Genomic DNA, 17920 nt, shown 5'->3' on the forward strand with positions numbered 1-17920 from the left:
ATATATATTTAATGCACTGCAGATCACTGAATCGCCTGCCTGCCTGCCTGAAAGTATATTTGAAAACATACGCCAGGAATGGCCTGCAGTCAGATATAGCCTTGGCTAGAATGGAATGCAGTGGATATATATACGTAGGAGACTGTATATATATTTTATGCACTGCAGATCACTGAATCACCTGCCTGCCTGCCTGAAAGTATATTTGAAAATGTACACCAAGAATAGGGATGAGCTTCGTGTTCGAGTCGAACCCATGTTCGACTCGAACATCGTGTGTTCGGTCGTTCGCCGAATTACCAACGATATGGGCAGTTCGCGCCAAATTCGAGTGACGCGTCACGGCCCATAATTCACTGCGGCATCGCAGTGCTTTGCTGGCTGATGATTGGCCAAGCATGCACTATGACCCGCATGCTTGGCCAATCACAGCGCCGTCTCTACAGAGAGCCGTAATTGGCCAAAGCCAGGGTGGCTTTGGCCAATTATGGCTCAGGGGGTTTAGTACACGCCACACACTATAAAAGGCCGCCTACACAGTGGCCCTGTGTAGTGTGTTCCGGTGTTGAGAGAGAGATAGATAGACAGAGAGACGGTGTCATTTGATTTAAGTTAGATAGAGTAGGCAGGCGAGTCAGTTAGCTGCACTTTCAGTGTAGTGTGTATATATATATATATATATATATATATATATATATATATATATATATATACATCCTAGGTGTTGTGTATATATATATATATATATATATATATATATATATATATATATATATACACTGTATTCAGTTTAGCTAGATCAGTTCCTGTTATTCTCTTCCTACTACTGACAGGCAGGCAGGTGTTTTTACAGTATTTACAGCTACCTGAAGAAAATTGCTGGTGTTCTTCTGATCCTATTAGTCCTATTAGCTACAGTATTTACAGTTAGTGTAGTGCGTCCTCTGCACAGTGTGCACCTAAAGCTACCTGAAGAAAATTAGTGGTGTTCTTCTGATCCTATTAGTACAGTACCGCAGGCAGCTGCAGTATTTACAAGTTAGTGTAGTGCGTCCTCTGTACAGTGTGCATCTAAAGCTAGCTGAAGAAAATTCGTAGTGTTCTTCTGATCCTATTAATACCACAGGCAGGCAGCTACAGTATTTACAGTTAGTGTAGTGCATCCTCTGCACAGTGTGCACCTAAAGTAAGCTGGAGACAATTGTTGTTGTTCTGCTCCTATTAATACCACAGGCAGGCAGCTACAGTATTCACAGTTAGTGTACTGTGTCCTCTGCACAGTGTTCACCTAAAGCTACCTGAATTAAATTGGTGGTGTTCTTCTGATCCTATATTAATACTACAGGCAGGCAGCTACAGTATTTACAGTTAGTGTACTGTGTCCTCTGCACAGTGTGCACCTAAAGCTACCTGAATAAAATTGGTGGTGTTCTGATTCTCGATTAATACCACAGGCAGGCAGCTACAGTATTTACAGTTAGTGTACTGCGTCCTCTGCACAATGTGCACCTAAAGCTACCTGAAGAAAATTGCTGTTGTTCTGCTCCTATTAATACCACAGGCAGGCAGGTACAGTATTTACAGTTAGTGTACTGTGTCCTCTGCACAGTGTGCACATAAAGCTACCTGAATAAAATTGGTGGTGTTCTTCTGATCCTATATTAATACCACAGGCAGGCAGCTACAGTATTTACAGTTAGTGTACTGTGTCCTCTGCACAGTGTGCACCGAAAGCTACCTGAAGACAATTGCTGTTGTTCTGCTCCTATTAATACCACAGGCAGGCAGCTACAGTATTTACAGTTAGTGTAATGCTTCCTCTGCACAGTGTGCACCTAAAGCTACCTGTGAAGACAATTGCTGGTGTTCTCATACTAATAATACTACAGGCAGGCAGTTGATTCTGCTTGCTGCAGTATCAGTATATATATACATCCCAGCTTTGTGCAGCTACATCTCACTGCAGCCCATTAGTATGTCTGGAAGGCCAACAAGGAGAGGCAGACAGTCACAAGCCAATAAAAGAGGGCAAGCAGGCTCTGTGTCTAGAGGCAACAGTGCTGGTCGTGGAGCCGGTGCATCCTCATCAGCACGTGGTCGTGTTGAGCCGCAACATGCGGAAGACTTGGTAGAGTGGATAACCAAGCCATCCTCATCCTCCTCATCCTCTCTCACCCAGGCTCAGGGTACTTTGTCTGGCAAAGCAGCTGCCAACGCGGCCTCTTCCCTTGACTCAATGGCATCAGTCACTCCTTCCCTAGCCCCACCATGTCCTCCTTAGGAGTCCACTGAACTGTTTGACCACAGTGTTGGGTACATGCTCCAGGAGGATGCCCAGCGTTTTGAAGGCCCCGATGATGGTACCCAGCTAGAGGAAGGCAGTAACGTGAGCCCAGAGAGAGGGGGTGCCCAAGAAGGACAGCAATCTGGCGGTCATGTTCCCCCAGCTGCAGCATACTGCCAGCTTTGCTCCAGTGATGAGGAGGGAGGGGATGATGAGGTCACTGACTCCACATGGGTGCCTGATAGGAGAGAGGGGGAGGAGGAGGAGGCACATCACCAACTAGGCAGAATGCCCACCAGGGGCCAGCTTAAGGGCAGCACACCGACTGCATCACACCGCAGAGCTCCACATGTGCAGGGCGCTGCTGTCTCTGCACGTTATTCCAAAAGTTCTTTGGTGTGGGCCTTTTTTGAGGCGAGTGCATCAGATCCCACCGCTGCTATTTGCAACATATGTCTCAAGCGTATCTCGCGTGGCCAAAACATCTCCCGCTTGGGCACCACATGCTTGACCAGACATATGTTGACCTGCCATGCAGTTCGTTGGCAAGCGTACCTAAAAGACCCACACCAAAGAACAAAGAGGACCTCTCCTTGCTCCTCATCAGCTGGGATCTCCAACCCCACTATACCTTCAGTCCTCTCTGAGACCTGCACTGAGAGGAATGAAGGTGTAGAATTAGGTGTGTCACAGCCAAGTACTTGGGGGCAATCTGCTATCGGTACACCGATGTCAGATTGTACCAGGCAAATTTCCCTGCCCCAGCTGCTGCACCGCCGAAAGAAGTTCGCTCCCAGCAATTCACATGCCCAGCGGTTCAATGCTAGCTTGGCTAAATTTCTAGCACTTCAACTGCTGCCTTTTCAGTTGGTAGACTCTGCCCCCTTCCGTGAGTTTGTGGAATGTGCGGTTCCTCAGTGGCAGGTTCCCAAATGCCACTTTTTCCCACGGAAGGCGATTCTGGATCTCTACCGGCATGTGCAAGGCAATGTCTTGGCCTCGCTGGACAGGGCGGTCAGCGGTAAGGTGCATATTAGCTCTGTAGGGGCAGGTTCAGAGGTGGTTGACGTCATGCCAGCTTAAGGCAGTTATGGTGGTTTGCGACAATGACACGAACCTCCTCTCTGCCCTCCGACAGGAACAACTGACCCATGTGCCCTGTTTGGCTCACGTCCTTAACTTGGTGGTGCAGTGGTTCTTGGGCAGGTACCCGGGCTTACAGGATGTCCTGAGGCAGGCCAGGAAAGTCTGTGTGCATTTCCACAGGTCATATAATGCCAGTGCTCGGCTGGCTGACCTCCAAAAGGAATTTAACCTGCCCAAGAACCGCCTAATCTGTGACATGCCCACCAGGTGGAACTCAACGTTGGCCATGCTGCAGCGGCTGCACACACAGCAGAGGGCCATCAATGAGTACCTGTGCGACTATGGCACCAGGACAGGGTCAGGGGAGCTTGTTTTTTTTCCCCACGCCAGTGGGCCATGATCAGGGATGCATGCACTGTCCTGTCACCATTTGAGGAGGCCACGAGGATGGTGAGCAGTGACAGTGCATGCATCAGTGACACTGTCCCCCTTGTCCACCTGTTGGAGCACACGCTGCGTGGAATAATGGACAGGGCACTTGAGGCAGAACAGAGGCAGGAAGAGGAGGACTTCCTTAGCTCTCAAGGCCCCCTTTATCCAGACAGTGTTCCTGCGTGCCCGCCGATCACACAGGAAGAGGACGAGGAGGAGGAGGAGGACAAGGAGGAAGAGGAGGATTGTTTCAGCATGGAGGTGGAGCCTGGCACTCAGCATCAGCAGCAGTCTTTAAGGGATCATTTACAGTCCCAAGAAACCCATGGACTTGTATGTGGCTGGGAGGAGGTGGCTGCGGATCATGTAGTCCTTAGTGACCCAGAGGTCTCCAGACCGAACGCCTCAGCAAACCTACGCTGTATGGCCTCCCTGATCCTACAAAGCCTGTGGAAGGATCCTTGTATTCGTGGTGTCAAGGAGAGGGATCAATACTGGCTGGCAACCCTCCTTGATCCACCCATGTGCCCTGTTTGGCTCATGTCCTTAACTTGGTGATGCAGCGGTTCTTGGGCAGGTACCCGGGCTTACAGGATGTCTTGAGGCAGGCCAGGAAAGTCTGTGTGAATTTCGGCTGGTCATATAATGCCAGTGCTCGGCTGGCTGACCTCGAAAGGAATGTAGCCTGCCCAAGAACTGCCTTATCTGTGACATGCCCACGAGGTGCTTAACGTTGGCCATGCTGCAGCGGCTGCACACGCAGCAGAGGGCCATCAATGAGTACCTGTGCGACTATGGCACCAGGACAGGGTCAGGGGAGCTTGTTTTTTTTCCCCACACCAGTGGGCCATGATTAGGGATGCATGCACTGTCCTGTCACCATTTGAGGAGGCCACGAGGATGGTGAGCAGTGACAGTGCATGCATCAGTGACACTGTCCCCCTTGTCCACCTGTTCCACCTGTTGGAGCACATGCTGCGTGGAATAATGGACAGGGCACTTGAGGCAGAACAGAGGCAGGAAGAGGACTTCTTTAGCTCTCAAGGCCCCCTTTATCCAGACAGTGTTCCTGCGTGCCCGCCAATCACACAGGAAGAGGAGGAGGAGGAGGATTGTGTCAGCATGGAGGTGGAGCCTGGCACTCAGCATCAGCAGCAGTCTTTAAGGGATCATTTACAGTCCCAAGAAACCCACAGACTTGTACGTGGCTGGGAGGAGGTGGCTGCAGATCATGTCGTCCTTAGTGCCCCAGAGGACTCCGGACCTAATGACTCAGCAAACCTACGCTGCATGGCCTCCCTGATTCTGCAAAGCCTGTGGAAGGATCCTCGTATTCATGGTATCAAGGAGAGGGATCAATACTGGCTGGCAACCCTCCTTGATCCACGTTACAAGGGTAAGCTTGTGGACCTTATCTTGCCGTCGCAGAGGGAGCAGAGGATGAAACATCTTTGGGAGGCCTTGCAGAAAGGTCTGTGCAACGCGATCCCAGAGACTGGGAGGTTACAAACTCCTGTTCCTGGACAACGCGTTGCTGAGGCTTCGGTCAGTCAAAGAAGAAGCGGTGGAAAAGGTAGCCATCTGACTGATGTGTTCAGACAATATTTTAGTCCGCAGCCCCAAGGTATAATCGGTTCCAGCAACCATCGCCAGCGTCTGTTTTACATGGGGCAGGAATATGTAGGGGCAAGATCTGACTTGGACACCTTTTCCACCAAAAATCCTCTGGGTTACTGGGTCTTGAGGTTGGATCACTGGCCAGAGCTTGCACAGTATGCAGTTGAGCTACTGGCCTGTCCTGCAACCAGCGTTCTTTTGGAACGCACATTCAGTGCTGCTGGAGGCTTTGTAACTGATCACAGGGTGCGTCTGTCCACCGACTCGGTCGATCGACTGACCTTCATAAAAATGAATCAGTCTTGGATCACCACCAGCTACCAAGCACCTGATGCTGATGTAACCGAATAATTTTTTTGAAATGTCAGATCCCTTCAAGACTGCCTATGCTGATGCTGAGTGACTATCCTGTTATGCTGAGTGACTATCCTCTTCCTGCTCAATGATCATGCTGATAGCTTGTAAGAATATTTTTGGTTCTGGGCACTGCCACCAGTGGCTAAGGCCCAATTTTTCAGCCCCTGTTTAACAGGGGCGTGTAATTACAATTTTTGATGCAATATTTTGCAAGGAAGGTTCGTTGCTGCGCCCAACTAGAGTATTTCTGAGGGGTTGCAGTGGCACCAGCACCAGTGCCTGAGGCCCAATTTTTCAGCCCCTGTTTAACAGGGGCGTGTAATTACAATTTTTGATGCAATACTTTGCAGTAGGGCTTGTTCCTGCGCTCCAGCTAGAGTATCTGTGAGGGGTTGCACTGTTGTGGCACCAGTGCCGAAGGCCCAATTTTTCAGCCCCTGTTTAACAGGGGCGTGTAATTACAATTTTTAATGCAATATTTTGCAGGACGGCTCATTCCTGCGCTCCAACTAGAGTATCTGTAAGGGGTTGCAGTGTTGTGGCACCACCACCAAAGGCCCAATTTTTCTGCCCCTGTTCAACAGGTGCATGTAATTACAATTCTTGATCTAATATTTCACAGCAGGGCCCGTTTCCGCGCCCACCAAGAGTAACTGTGAGGACTAACAGTGTTGTGGCACCACCACCACCACCACCAAAGGCCCAATTTTTCTGACCTTGTTCAACAGGGGCATGTAATTACAATTCTTGATCTAATATTTCACAGCAGAGCCCGTTCCTGCGCCCACCAAGAGTAACTGTGAGGGCTTACAGTGTTGTGGCAACACCAACACCTAAGGCCGAAATTTCTGCAGAGTATATAGGGCAGGCCCCTACTTTCAAACATCCTTCCAACTTACAAATGACTCCTACTTGCAAACAGAAGGAGACAACAGGGAGTGAGATGAAATCTACCCCTAGGAAGGGAAATTCTCTCCTGTAAGAGTTAATATGGGAAAAACGTGTCTCTTCTCCACTGATGCTTTATCACCAATCCTTGTTTCACTAAAAACCCCAAATTGTCAAAAAACATTTGTCATTGGGACAGAAAGTGAGGTGAAATCTTCTGAAGAGGTGCGCAGACAGCAAAACAAATGTCACAGGGGTGATAACCCTTCCCTATGTTTTCCAAAAAGCTTAAAAATAGATTTTTTGGCTGGAGCTACACTTTAAAAATGTACCAGTTCAAAATTACAAACAGATTCTACTTAACAACAAACCTACAGTCCCTGTCTTGTTTGCACCGCCTGTATACTGCACTTCAAAGTATATAGGGCCTGGGTGCCCCACGCCTTTCCTTTTTTAAATTTTGGTGCGGGGTTCCCCTTAATATCCATACAAGACCCAAAGGGCCTGGTAATAGACTGGGGGGGGGGGGCACCCATGCCGTTTGTCTGACTTATTTGTATCCATATTGCCGGGACCCGACATTACATTAAAGCTGCAAGCAGTTTTAAATGACTTTTATTCCTTTAAAAATGTCATTTTGTGCAGGGACTGTTCTAAGCACGGGAAACACGCACCACTTTACAGGCATACTATAGACACCCCGCAGGTACGATATTTAAGGAATATTTCACTTTTTTTTTCACTTTAAGCATCATTAAAATCACTGCTTCCGAAAAAACGGCCGTTTTTAAAACTTTTTTTTGCATTGATACATGTTCCCTGGGGCAGGACCCGGGTCCCCAAACCCTTTTTAGGACAATACCATGTAAATTAGCCTTAAAATTTAGCACTGTTGATTTCGAACGTTCGAGTCCCATAGACTTCAAAGGGGTTCTAATGTTCGTGCAAAGTTTCGGTCCGTTCGCAGGTTCTAGTGCGAACCAAACCGGGGGTTTTCGGCTCATCCCTAACCAGGAATGGCCTCCAGTCAGATATAGGCTTGGCTAGACTGGAATGCAGTGGATATATATATATATATGTAGGAGACTGTATATATATTTAATGCACTGCAGATCACTGAATCACCTGCCTGCCTGCCTGAAAGTGTATTTGAAAATGTACACCAGGAATGGAATGCAGTCAGATATAGGCTTGGCTAGACTAGAATGCAGCGGATATATATGTAGGAGACTGTATATATATATTTTACAGTAGGTGACCGCGATATTGTGTCAATCTCGCCGCTGTTATCGGCAAGATTTGAAACCTGCGAGCTCTGTCGTGGGAGCCAGCGCTGAGCTGGCTCGCTCATCGGCAAAGGAAAAATGTGTTTTTTTCCTTTCCCGATGAGCGACAAGCAATACTGACAGGTGTTTGGTATGAATCATGGGGGGGAACTCTACGCCAAATTTTAAATAAAAAAATTGCATGGGTTCCTCTCCAAGGGCATACCAAGCCCTTAGGTCTGGTATGGATTTTAAGGGGAACCCCCTATGCCGAAAAAACGGCATGGGGGCCCCCCAAAATCCTTACCAGACCCTTATCCGAGCACGCAGCCCGGCCGGTCAGGAAAGGGGGTGGGGACGAGTGAGAACCCCCCTCCTGAACTGTACCAGGCCGCATGCCCTCAACATGGGGGGTGGGTGCTTTGGGGAAGGGGGGCGCCCTGTGGCCCCCCCCACCCCAAAGCACCTTGTCCCTATGTTGATGAGGACAAGGGCCTCTTCCCGATAATCCTGGCCGTTGGTTGTTGGAGTCTGCGGGCGGAGGGCTTATCGGAATCCGGGAGCCCCCTTTGATAAGAGGGCCCCCAGATCCAGGCCCCCCACCCTATGTGAATGAGTATGGGGGTACATCGTACCCCTACCCATTCACCTGGGGAAAAAGTGTCAATTAAAAAAACACACTAGACAGGTTTTGAAAGTAATTTATTAGGCAGCTTCGGGGGTCTCTTCCGACTTCTCCGCTCTCTCCGGCCTCTTCTCCCGGTGCCTGGTTCTTCTCCCGCTCTCCGGCCTCTTCTCCCGGTCTCTTCTCCAGGTCTCCGGTTCTTCTGCCCGCTCTCTGGTTCTTCTGCCGGGCTCCTCCGATATCTTCTGCTCTTTTGCTGCTCTCTTGCTAGTGGTAGCCCGGTCTTCTCCGTCATCTTGTTCCCTCTTCTCTTCTTCCAATGTTGACACAACGCTCTCTCCCGCTGTAATGCCGTGTGCGAGGTGCGCAATGACTTATATAGGCGTGGTCACTGGGTGATGTCATCTGGTGATCCCGCCCCTTATGGCGTCACAGTCCCATCATGCCCCGGGACAGTGGCATCATAAGGGGTGGGGTCACCGGATGACATCACTTGGTGACCACGCCCCATGCCTATATAAGTCGTTGTGCACCTCGCACACGACATTACAGCTGGAGAGAGCGTCGTGTCAACATTGGAAGAAGAGAAGAGGGAACAAGACAATGGAGAAGACTTGACCATCACTAGCAAGAGAGCGGCAAAAGAGCAGAAGATAGCAGAGGAGCCCGGCAGAAGAACTGGAGAGCGTGAGAAGAACCGGAGACCTGGAAGAGAGTTAGGGAGTAGAGGCTGGAAAGCAGGAGAAGAACCGGACACAAAAGAAGAGGCCGGAGAGAGCGGAGAAGTCAGATGAGACCCCTGAAGTCGGAAGAAGACCCCCGGAGCTGCCTAATAAATTACTTTCAAAACCTGTCTAGTGTGTTTTTTTAATTGACACTTTTCCCCCAGGTGAATGGGTAGGGGTACGATGTACCCCCATACTCATTCACATAGGGTGGGAGGCCGGGATCTGGGGGCCCCCTTATTTAAGGGGGCTCCCGGATTCCGATAAGCCCTCCGCCTGCAGACCCCGACAACCAACAGCCAGAATTGTCAGGAAGAGGCCCTTGTCCTCATCAACATGGGGACAAGGTGCTTTGGGGTGGGGGGGCCGCAGGGCGCCCCCCTTCCCCAAAGCACCCACCCCCCCATGTTGAGGGCATGCGGCCTGGTACGGTTCAGGAGGGGGGGCGCTCGTCCCCACCCCCTTTCCTGACCGGCCGGACTGCGTGCTCGGATAAGGGTCTGGTATGGATTTTGGGGGGGGACCCCACGCCGTTTTTTCATCATAGGGGGTTCACCTTAAAATCCATACCAGACCTAAGGGCCTGGTATGCTCTTGGAGGGGAATTCTTTCTCGTACTCGCTGCAATAGGAAAATGTGTTTTTCCTATTGCAGCCAGCACAAGATGTACAGTACCCTGTCGCCGAGAACCAGCTTGATGGGATGGCGCTGGAAACACAATCTCGCGGGCAGGTACTGTATGCACTGCAGATCACTGAATCACCTGCCTGCCTGCCTGAAAGTATATTTGAAAACGTACACCAGGAATGGCCTACAGTCAGATATAGGCTTGGTAGACTAGAATGCAGTGGATATATATGTAGGAGACTGTATATATATTTTAAACAGTACACTAGGAACGTCCTGCAGTGAGATATAGCTAAACTATATGCAGTGGATATATATATATAGTGGGGATGGAAAGTATTCAGATCCCCTTAAATTTTTCACTCTTTGTTATATTGCAGCTATTTGCTAAAATCATTTAAGTTAATTTTTTTTCCTCATTAATGTACACACAGCACCCCATATTGACAGAAAAACACAGAATTGTTGACATTTTTGCAGATTTTTAAAAAAAGAAAAACTGAAATATCACATGGTCCTAAGTATTCAGACCCTTTGCTGTGACACTCATATATTTAACTCAGGTGCTGTCCATTTCTTCTGATCATCCTTGAGATGGTTCTACACCTTCATTTGAGTCCAGCTGTGTTTGATTTTACTGATTGGACTTGATTAGGAAAGCCACACACCTGTCTATATAAGACCTTACAGCTCACAGTGCATGTCAGAGCAAATGAGAATCATGAGGTCAAAGGAACTGCATGAAGAGCTCAGAGACAGACTTGTGGCAAGGCACAGATGTCGCAGTGCATTATGGGGTGTGACGCGCCGCTCGAATTTGGCGCGAACGCCTCATAATGTTCGTAGTTCGACGAACGATCGAACAGCCAATGTTGGAGTCGAACTCACGTTCGACTCAAACATAAAGCTCATCCCTACTCTGTATTATACACACAGTGTTCACAATTCTCTACAGTACTGGCTCCCGGCATAGACTTGAATGGGACTGTATACTGAGGATCTTCAGTCCCAATATACATCCCTATTCAAGTCAGTGGGGGGTTTGCTGAGCAGAAGAGAATTTTGTTACAGATATGGAAAGAGCTGTGGGTGTAATACAGAGGTAAGTACGTAAACACTTGGGGTGGGATTAGTGAAATATCCTATAATCTAGTGAATTGGCCTCTTGTGGGCAGAAACAGGCAGAAATTATGTGGCCTAATATGCTTTTTTTTAATAATCACAATTCGTGGCAACTTGATAAAATTGACCCTGCAAGTACTGATTTTTTCTCTGCTTGCATAGTTATTACTGGATTCATTTACATCCCTGGAATTCAGGAAATGTAAACAATGCAGCCCAACAAGTGTGGCATCATTTCTCTTGTGCTGCACCACAAAAGCGCAAGAATTTTGCACAAATGCTGGACCACATGCTGGAAGATGCAGATAGATGTGACACCAACCATATAGAGGATGAGAGAGAGGACAGAGGGCTTTCAGCCTGCTAGAATTTCAAACTGTGCAAATTGTTTGTGATTGCATTAACTCTGACAGACTCAGTGGCAAAAATGTATTGATCATGATAACGATGATGAGATCTTTCAGTGTACTCAAAGACAGAGTTAGTGGTGGGCTGGTGAAAAAGATATTTTTTTATTGAGTAGCTGAGTGACTTGCCTTGCTAGTGGTATGCTGGTAGGTGGCAATGGCTTCTAACGGTATTTTAAATCAAACCCTTAATGGCTGCGCTGGCTGCTGCAGGCCCAGAGAGATCATTGTGACTTTGAGGCTCAAGGGGACAGGTGTGTGTAGTTCTTGGCAGTGGGCCTAATGGGCACAGGCCTGGGCAACCAATACTTGGGGGATCAAAGAATTGTTACAGGCAGCACAGCATAGGAGGAGCACAAGCAGACCATCAGGACAGTTTTTACAAGACAACAATCAGCAATGGTTTCTAATGGACAAAAGGAATGGAGGGGACACATTGCTGAAAAGGTATGTATTGTATTCAGCGGTTCTATGCAAAAAAAGGTGCTATGTGAATTATCTTGCTTGCACAACACTGTAACTTTATTACTTATAACTTTAACTTTATTGGGGCACTTCTCCTTTTTGTGGGAGGCTTTGGCTGCAAACTGTTGGTATTATGTGATTATCTCTCTTGAAATACAGTATTAATAGAGGGACACAGTTCTAGTTTGTTCTTTTTCTTTTTTTTAGTTCATAATTACATGTAATCTTGAAGCTTTATTAACAAAAACAGGGTGGGTGGAACTATGAGGAAAAAACAGGTAAGAAATACATATAATCAGAATATGAAATATACAGAAAATACAATGAATAATTAGGCTCTGGATGGCAGTAAGTGATTCTCACCAGCAATGCTGCCTTTAGGGAATGCAAAGACATCCCAATTCCAGTCCAACATGTGCTCTGATAGCTGGCTCTTTTTCTCCAGTCTCTAAAATGGAGTCTGCGCTCTCAGGATGCACCTGTTTCCTTTTCTTAGACTGAAGGATAATGGGATCTTTTATTAAAGCTGAACAGTTTGTAGTTTCTGTAAAACAGTTTTTTTCTGGGCTCCATCTAGTGGCTAAATTTAATATTGCAAGCAGATCAATTTAAAAAGGTTTTAAACCTTCTGGTCTATGCATTAAGGTGAAAAAACATCTGATGGTTACAGGCCCCCCCCCCAGCCCCCCGGTTTACTTACCTGAGCCCTCGATAGTCCTGTGTCGAGAACGCGCTGGCTTCTTGGCTCTTCTCGGCCCGGTCTTCTTGGCTCTTCATTGGATAGATTGATAGCAGCGCAGCCATTGGCTTGCGCTGCTGTCAATCAAATCCAAATGACACAGCCGCCTGGGGGCGGGACCGTGACATACAATCTGTGTCTATGGACGCAGAGTGTATGAGACGGGAGCGCGCCCGCAAGGTAACCCCCTCGGGGGAGAGAGCTTCCCGTGAGGGTTATCTATTGCATGGAGGAGCCGAGAAAGCTGCCGTGGGACCCCAGAACAGGAGGATCAGGGCCACTCTGTGCAAAACGAGCTGCACAGTGGAGGTAAGTATGACATGTTTGTTATTTTTAAAAAATAAAAAATTAACCTTTACGACCTCTTTGAATGAATAGTCCTGCTGGAGGCAGAACAGCAATACTGTGTTTTTTTAGTGTAGCACCCTCTACCTCAAGGTAGGTGCTAGACTAGGATTTTTATATAGCTCAGGGTCTCATTGCAGGTAAATTTAGCCAGCCCTGTGCTTTAGGCTGGGCCTGATTGTTTTGATTTGGGACTGGGAGTGTTTGGTGTAGTGGGAGGTGTGGCCACCTGTGCTCTGACTCAGAAGTGCCTCCCCTGCTTTCAGGCAGATTGTTCTGGAAGAGAGGTTGGACCTGAGGTTTGAGTGGCAGGCAGCTCATGTGAGGATCTCCGACCAATTACCCTATGGTATTGGCAGGGGACAGGCCTCCCATATAAGCTGAGGTCACATGCTGCCAGGGAGGAGTTCTGAAGAGCAGGAAAAGACAGAATGGAGTATTGAGCTGCTGTTCCGGGCATCCGCATGTGGGGATGCGCTGAGCGCAGAGGAGGGATGGAGGAACTGCTAGGAGGGAGTCCTAGGTAAAGATCTTAATTTCTGAAGTGGTGTCAAGCTGTTGTGACCGGGGAACACAGGACTTGTACGCTGGAGAAGATCAGTCCGAAAGAAATAGCAGTAAAGCGGAGGAGAGTAGATCAGCTTTCTGTGACTGGGGACACAGAACTACAGAAGGTCAGTGTGAGAGAAACAGAAAAGGAGAAGCTATCGAGAGTAGTGCAGAATGCTGTGGCCGGGGAATGCAGCATTGACAGTTATGGACTGGCTGGGAACAGTAGTCCGCCCATTACCATGTGTCAGGCTGTTGGGGGGAGGTCTGGTTAATATTGGTAATACCTTCCAAAAGACTGTGTGGCTGTCTGATTCATTGAGCCATCGGGGAGAGGCTGTGTAGGCCTCTGGCTGATTCGCTGAGGAATACCATTATGGTCTGCAAGGTGGAATTATTCAGAGTGATTCTTTCTTGTCCCAATGAAAGTGAAGAAATAGCATTTCAGTAGTTTTAAGGATTTGTACAAGAAGAGAAGGAGCAACAGTCTACAGAGACGTTATCCAGAGGAAGGAGACTGGGGGTGCAAAGTGTGCATCGATTTTCAAGGCCAAGGCCACTGAATAATGTTTTACAATGTGCTAAATGCTATGGGCATCTCATATCTTCCTTTATCCCACCTTTATCCCACCCAAGTTGTATCCTGCAATAAACGTAACAAAACTGCACAAATGACTGTTCATTGTCTTAACTGATAGATGGGGCTCTGGCAGCAGGGTGATTGGCGGATTGCTAGTAACCAAGTGGTGACCACGCCGCTACATTAGATTGATCTGTATTGTTCTGTAGGCTCCAGACCCTATCCTTTAAGCCCCTCCTACTTTTAAGCAACATTTTCCTAAAATTCAGCATGGCTGGCAATTCCTGCCTCTACTTCACCCACAATCTCAGGCATTCCAATCTCCAAAAGTTCTCAGGTATAGCCATTACCTCAACTCAGTTATAACATCAAATACCCACAACCCGGTGAACACGGTAGAAGAAGATTTGGACGGGTGCACATCCTATAGTGGTGTTTTTGCACTGTTCTGGTGAATGCACTGTTTTGAGATAATTATCATATCAAAACAAAATATTAATGGTATATTATTCTGAACTTTTGCAAGATTAAAGTAAATTTTGGGAGGTTGATCAATACCTGTGTATGAATTTGTTTTTCACATGTAAGTTTATTACTATGTTCTAATGTGTATAAATTAATAGAATTTCAGTTTTTAAACTACAATACAACAGAGGGAGAGAGCTGAGCTGTTTCTATAGCTTTAAAACATAGTTTATATTTCCCTTGAATACTTAAGTATGTTTTGGTAATTAAACAGTTTTACACTTCCTGAAATCTTACCAGTTTAAACAGCTGTCTACTCTACAGATCAAAATCTCCTTTCTACATATCCGGAAAAGACTATTCTAGGATAATTTGTTCCGTAATCACATGACTAACAGTCCAGTAATGTTCAATTGTAATACTTTCTTTAGTAATGAAGGAAAGTCCTGTGATAAGTCTGTATATAGGTTGAATCATGCCTTCTGCTCAGGATACTGATGGCTCCAAACAAGATTTTGTCTACAATCAGTGCTATTTAGGAGTATTCATATCCTTGCCAATACAAACACCTCAAAGGCAAACAAGCTTTCATTAATTGTCATTTGCTAATAATAATAGGTGTATAATTTATACGTTTAGTACAAAAATTGTGTGCTATTATTTCGAAAGAATATACTACCATAAAAAATGATTTTAAAAAATTGAAAGAGCAGCTATCCCTGCACAGTGCAACTACACTAATATCAATAACTATAATAGAAAAATAGGAGGAGATAGTGGCGCTAATGGGTATGATATATAACTGTGAATCAGAGAGTGCTAAAACAATGACTCTATAGTTATAAGTAATGGTGAAATAAATAAATGTAAAACACCCAGTGACAAGTGAAAAACAGTGTCTATATAATAATAATATAGTCCATAAATATAAGTTGGCAAAGCAAATAAATGAAGACTTCAATCTTCTTGTACTCTTATGCCGCGTACACACGGTCGGACTTTTCGTCTACAAAAGTCCAACGGACGCTGACGGACTAAAGCTGGCTGGTAATCCGATCGTGTGTGGGCTTCTCCGGACTTTCAACTGACTTTTTTAGCCTAAAATCCGACGGACTTTAGATTTGAAGCATGCTTCAAATCTTTACGTCGTAAGTACGACGGACCCCGAAGTCCGCTCGTCTGTATGCTAGTCCGACGGACAAAAAAACGACGCATGCTCATAAGCAAAAACTAAACGGAAGCACTCGGTCTAGTAAAACTAGTGTTCGTATTGTAGGTAGCACATTCATCACGCTGCAAAATCTGTGATCGTTCAATGCAGCGCATTTTATTTCTTCTTTACGAAGGCTCTAAAGAACGAAGGTGTTTTGCTGTTCATAATCAGAGTTCTCCCAAACTGATTTCTGGATTCTTTTTCTCTTTGATCTCATGAATGATATAGTATGCCTTTTTAAAACAATGTTTCCATACTAATAATACTTTTTCCCCCTTTTTTTTTTTTTTTTTTTTTTTTTTTTTAGGTTTGTAAAGTTAACACAAAGAACCCATTATTATTTTTTTTTTTATAGTGTTTATTTTTTAGTTTTTAGATAAAGTTAACCCAAAGCACCGTTTTTGGTTACGTAATTTTTTTGATTTTCAAGACTCACCACTTGAACATTATTAACATTAGTAATGTATTTTTGGTGTGTTTTTTTTCAAACTCAATGAGATTGTTGTCCCTTGTTAATTTAACATTGTGTGTAAAATCAATGATTTCAAAGAAAACACATAAAGTCTTTTGCTAAACTCAAAAAATATCCATTTATTCATGGTCAAAATAAAATAAAGAGGAAGTCAACGCTGGAAAAAGTCGGTGTACCAGAAAATTGGGATCTTGAGGAGTCCATATAAGAGGGAGCACAATCTGGTCCAAGAATCCCAGAGATCAACAGCACCAGCAGATGATCTAGATGTCCCCAGACTGTGGTCCTACAACAGCCTGCGTCTTCTGTCAGACCAGACTGAACCCAGGTCATCATTTTCTTCTCTTCCCTGCAGCCTTTCCTCCACGCTGCCCTGCAGCCTTCCCTGTAGCCTTCTTTTGAGGCTGTGGCTCTGGTGTTTCAGTTGTGGCAGGAGGAGGAGGAGGAGGAGGGGGGGCTGCCTCATGTAGTTGGGTGTTTTGTGTTAGCGTGCCCTGCAGCCCCTTATGGATTGTTTCCCCAAATAGGCGCTCACAAATGAGGCGCTGCTCCCTATTCATCTGAAGAAGCCTGCTGGCTAAGTAGCAGCCATAGGATTCTTCCGCTTCGGGGGGGCTCCTTAAAAAACGGGTGGCCTCTTGCATGAGGCGCAGGGATGCGTCCTGTGTGACCATCCCCTTCCTGGCCCTTTTTTTGGGAAGGTGGAGGGGAGGCACTTGGGATTCGGTCAGGCTCCTACTGGGCCCAGCCACCTCACTTGGCCCAGCCACCTCACTTGGCCCAGCCACCTCACTGGGAGCAGCCACCTCACTGGGAGCAGCCACCTCCTGCCTGACACTGGGCCCAGCCTCCTCCAGGATGATGGTGAATCCGGCCTCCTCCAGGCTGTCCATGGGCCCGGTCTCCTCCTGCCTGCCACTTTCCCCACATTCCTCCTGGATGGACTCATCCTGTGTATAAAAAAAGGACAATAGTTTGAGTATATTTTTTGGGGTTCATCAATGACACACAGTTTGCTTCTCATGAATAGCAAATTCAATGTGAATACTTCTCTTTAATAAAAGAGTCTAATCAGACACCCTAATTATTTCAAGCAGGTGCCAAACATATTTAGCCACTACTGTCAATTGATATGTATACCCAATTTTGAGTGCCAAATTATTTTAGACAATTATAACATCCAGTTAACATCATTAATATTAGTACAGTAAATATTTGTTAAAATAATTTACCTGACTCCAGATGGTCATATCTGGTTCATCCAGGATGGAAGACCCAGCTTGCTCCTCATCAGCCTCTGCTGGGGTGGAGGGAAGGGTGGAGGGAAGGGTTGAAAGTGATGGCCTGGCTTCATTCTGGTCATCCAGAAAACGGAGTTGATTATAGTACCACAGCCTGGGTACATAAACATCATCTGCTGATGCTCCTGATCTCCTTGATTCCTGGATCTTCTTATGCTCCCTCTTATACATGTTCCTCAAGCCCCCAATTTTCTTGAGCAATGTCTCCATTGTTGCTTCCGGGATGGTCGCCTGGACAAAGGCCAGAAGTCTCTCCAGCGTTGACTTCCTCACATGCTTAGCATAATACTGAGGGTGTTTCACCTCCCACAAATTCCTCATCTCTCGATATTTGGAAATAAAAGATGTAAGGAACT

Source organism: Aquarana catesbeiana, linkage group LG07 (assembly GCF_042186555.1).
Source record: "Aquarana catesbeiana isolate 2022-GZ linkage group LG07, ASM4218655v1, whole genome shotgun sequence".
Taxonomy (NCBI): Eukaryota; Metazoa; Chordata; class Amphibia; order Anura; family Ranidae; genus Aquarana; species Aquarana catesbeiana.